Consider the following 5111-nt stretch of genomic DNA (forward strand, 5'->3'; position numbering starts at 1 on the left):
TAGATTAGTTGTTTATAATTTTACTTTTTATATTAAATCATCATCCATTATCATTAGATAATAGAAAATCCACCACTTATCCATCCCATCTTCAAATTATTAGGAAACTGGTCCCATTATTTCCAGTCGGAGCCACCACACCAAACGGAAAAGGAGCTGCCTTTAAGGTCCGGACTAGGTAGTTTTCCCCGATGTTGTTGCAACGATTTTTGAGGCATCAACAGGTCCTTACACCATTACCAAGGCTGTGGGAGACAATGCATTTGAGCTTAGCATTCCCCCATTCCTTGGCCTGCACCCAGTGTTTAATGTGGACCACCTTTGGCCATACTTTCCACCATTACTAGACACATCCAACATTGCAGAACAACTCACACCCACAAAATTAAATCCAGATTGCATGGAACAAGCTGCAACTGATCGGATCATTGACACACAAATCAAGCACACTCACCAACAGAATATCCAATTGTATCGAGTTTTCAAAACATGCCAACTCCTTCACCATGGCAAGTGGCTCACCAGGGACCAAGTTCAACAGAAGTTTCCTCATCTCATGGAGGAACTCAACGTAATGGGGACCATTGCTTCCTAAGGGGGGAGGAATGATCCAGGTGGATATTGATGGCCACCTTCCAAGTCCACTTGGACCCTCACCATTGTTTCTCTCAACTTTTTTAGTTTCCTTAATTATAGCACAACTTACTATTTTTAACAGTTTTTCGAGTCCTGAACTTCTGGAGCCGTTTTGAAGCCCTAAACGACATTTTTTGGGAAAATTGGGAGCAACATCGGTCCATGAACTGATGTTGCTCTTCCCAAAGTTGTAGTTCTTGAATAGATCTTTCTAACGAGATATTGTGCACATCAAACGGAGATCATATGCCAAAGTTACGACCCTAGGAAGTTGATGTACCAATTTACCCAAACGGGGCCCACAGTTTGGTGTTTCATCTTCTAGGGTTAGGTTTTTGGATGTTTACGGTTTTCCATTATTTCTCAAAATAAATAGGCCTTCGAGCCTCATTGTAAGACAGTTCAGAGGCATGTAGCTGCCACATCTCTTCTCAGAGATAAGCTACCATTGCCCTAGCTGGTTTATTTCCTTTTCAGTTTGTAAGCATATTTCAGTATTTTACATTAATGAAATGAAGTATTATTTCCGCTACATCTCTGTGTTTACTGTTATCTCTATAATTTGTTGCGTTCCTGTTTAAATCCAGATCACCTACAACATTTGCACATGGTACACAAGAGATATACTTCTTTTCTTCGTCGGTTCTAGGACTCAAAACCAAAGAAAGTTTAAAATGGGAAGCTAATGGAACATTAACAGGTTTCACACTATTCATATAGAACTTTTCAAGTACTCTTTCCACATACTTCTGTTGTGATAACCAAATCTTTCCATTTTTTCTATCTTTGTGTATCTCCATGCCCAAGATATGTTTTTCCTCTCCAAGATCCTTCATATCAAACGTCCTAGAGAGATGAGCCTTTAACCTATTGATCTCTTCCATGCTTTTGCTTGAAATAAGTACATCGTCAACATAAAAAACCAAGATAATGAATATGCCACTGAAACTCTTGAAGTATACATAATGATGATACTCACTTCTAATAAAGTTTTAACTCACTTCTAATAAAGTTCTAGCTCACCTTGAAGGATTATAGCATTGCCTGGGAGACTGCCTCAGGACACACAATGATTTCCTGGGCTTGCAAACTAATCTTCTACTGCGACCTTGTACAAAACCTTTTGGTTGTTCCATATATATCTCTTCATCTAAATCACCATGTAGAAAAGTTCTTTTAACATCTAACTATTCTAACTCATACAATGCTTAGCTCAAAAGCATTGTCTCCCACAACCTTGGTAATGGTGTAAGGACCATATCGGAGTGGTCTGATTTTCTGATGGGCTCTAGTAAGACGTTCTTTCTGCAAATGCAACCAAAATTTATCGCCCACCTCAAACTTGTGTGGCACCCAATGTTGATCATGTCGCTGCTTGTACTTGGAATTTGACTCCTTCAGGATGTCGTGAACCTACTGGCAGATTTGTTGGATGCGCTCAATAAATCTGGTCGCTTTATCATCCTCAGACAATACATGTGTGGATTCTATCTGTGTAGTTTTGCGAGGCATGGCAACATCAATCGGACATAATGGTTGAAATCCTAGACCCACTTGAAAGCGACTGCGACTAGTTGAGCTATGGAGAGCTATATTATAACTGTGTTGCACATATGGAAGACTCTCACCCTAGGTTCGAGGACGCTTGGAGTTGTGCTTGTGGAGTATGTGCACTACCATCCTATTGATGACCTCTATCTGGTCATCAGTCTGCGGATGGAAGGAAGTCGACTTGGTGAGCTTGGTGTCCAATAGTGTCCAGAGGCTTGACCAGAATGTGCTCAAGAACCTGCTATCCCGCTCTAATATAATGGTTTGCGAGATCCCAAAATGTACCCATACTCGTTCAAAGAAGAGTTTGGTAGTGTCCTCTGTGGTGATACTCTTCTTGCAGGTTGCCAATATAGCCATCTTAGAAAATTTGTCCACGACCATGAATACACAGTCATTACCATGCTTGGGAGAAGGGAGGATAGACATATAGTCCATGGAGATGGATTCCCATGACAAGATGGGAGTAGGCAGAGGAGTGTACATGCCTTTCTTCTTGATAGTTGGCTTGGCGATGACATAGACAGTGCAGGATCTGATATATTTCCCAACATCTAGTCGGAGTTTGGGCCAATAAAAGAATTTTTGTAGTACAACCACATTTTTCTCCACACCAAAGTGTCCTGTAACCCGACTGTAGTGCGCCTCCCAAATTAGCTTGGAACGCTCGCTTGGAGGAACACAAAGGTGGCCCATGTAGCATAATAATGCATCTTGGAGGTGGAAATCAGGAACTTGCTTTCCATATACTAACATTTGGTATGTGGAGGCAAACTATGGATCATTTTTGTATAGTTGCGGCCATCCAGAGGTCTCATGACCACAAGAGTTGAGACCAGTAGTCATTGATGTGACTGGAGATCGGTTGAGGCAACTGGAACATGATTGGTGCTGCCCTTTTTGTGTTTAATGTTCAAGTGGAATTTTTGCAGATATGTAGACCACTTCTGATGGCGATCGTTCTGCAACTTTCCCCGTGTCTGTATAAACTGAAGAGGTTGGTGATTGGTGTGGATGGCTATCTCCTTCGCTAGAATGTAGTTCTTCCACTGACGTCAAGCCTGCACAATGGAATACATCTCTTTATCATAGGTGGGGTACTTTCGAATTGTATCGAAAGTGTCTCACTATGATAGGCCACTGGATGCCCGTGCTAGGTTAGGACCACACCGATAGCATAGTCTAAGGCATTTGTCTCAATTTCAAATGGATGTTGGAGGTTTGGTAGGGTGAGTACTAGTGTAGAGAAAAGGCGGTACTTCAGCTCAATGAACACCTTATGTTGGGACTCGGACTAGGAAAACTTTGCTTTAGCCTTGCCCTTAGTAATCTAACTCAAAGGCCAAGTAATAAGGGAGAATCCCAACACGAACCTCCAATAAAAAATTTCAAGGCCCAAAAAGTTGTGAAGCTCCATTAGAGTGGTCGAGGCTGGCCAATCCCAAATGAATTGGATCTTCGTTGGGTCTGCATGCACGCCACGCTCATCTATGATGTAACCCAAGTATTGGACCTCACTTATACCAAAGGTGTATTTCTCCAAGTTGGCACACAGTTTGTGCTGCCGAAGGGTTTGAAGGACCTGCTGAATTTGTTACAAGTGTTCTTACCAACTCTTGCTGAAGATGAGGAATTTGTCCAGATAAACCGCCATGAATGAGTTGGTGAAGGGAAGCAAGATGTCATCCATTAGCCTCATAAAAGTAATAGGGGTATTTGTCAACTCGAAGGGTATAACTAACCATTTGAAAAGGCCGTCCTTGGCTTTAAAGGCGGTGTTCCATGCATCTATGAGCTCTATTGGAACCTGGGGATAACGAAACTTCAGATCTATCTTGGTGAAATACTTGGCCCCATTGAGTTGGTCCAGTAGGTTATCAATCCATGGGATTGGATACCTATTCCTGACAACGATTTTTTTTAATGCCTGATAATCAATGTAGAGCCTCCAGGTCCCATCCTTCTTCTGTACAAGTACAATCGGGCTCCCACAAGGCGAGGAACTTGGTCGGATGTGCCCTTTTTGCAACAAATCCTGGATTTGCTGCTTGGTCTCTTCATTTTCCATAATGGAGCGGCGATATATTGGCCCATTGAGTAGAGGTGCTCCGAGAGTCAGATTGATTGAATGCTTGACCTGACAATGCAAGGGTGCCCCTGTGGGTGAGGAGAAGATGTCCCTATATTCTTCTACGGCCATATCCACCTACTTCTGCTACTTAGAGGAACCCTTCTCGAGGGCCATGGATGTGGCCACAAACTTCCCCTTACTTTGAGAGCGAATCAAAAAGAAAACAAATTTCCCAGTCTGGGAGATGACCTTACTACATTCCTTAGCAGAGATCAAAGAGACAGAAGTAGGTGGGGCTACCTCTAATATCCTGTATAGATTAGTACCCAAATAAATAATAACAGAGCGAGATCTAAACTCATATACAACATGTCGCTTCCATAATATGGTTGTCCTAATAATACATCACAAACTTCAAGAGACTGACATCAAATAGTACCTCATCCGTGAAGGGCTTGATGTTGTAGGGAAGGCAGCACTGCTTCCTAACGCGGATATCTCATCCTCGGTGAAGCCACCTGATGGTGTATGACTCCGGATGTGCTATAGTCGGTAGGCCCAATCGCTTCACAACCTTTTCTAAAATGAGGTTCTTTTGGCTCCTGCTGTCGATAATGAACTGTAGTGGAGAACCCTTCACCCACATTTGTGAATGGAATAGGTGTTCCCTCTCTTCTGTATCTTTAGGCTCAATATTTTGGATCTTGGTGGTTGCCACAGTGGCACTGGGCTCCGCGTCAATGATATGCTTCCCTTTTTCATTCCCCTTGTCAAGTTTTGACTCAAAGTCGGAACATGCACCAGACTCAAAAGCCTTCAGCTCAGCCACCAGTGACTTCTTGGCCTAATACTC

The sequence above is a fragment of the Pinus tabuliformis genome, chromosome 3_1, assembly GCF_031772625.1.
Source record: "Pinus tabuliformis cultivar Carrire ecotype Pingquan chromosome 3_1, CPIR1, whole genome shotgun sequence".
Classification (NCBI taxonomy): Eukaryota; Viridiplantae; Streptophyta; class Pinopsida; order Pinales; family Pinaceae; genus Pinus; species Pinus tabuliformis.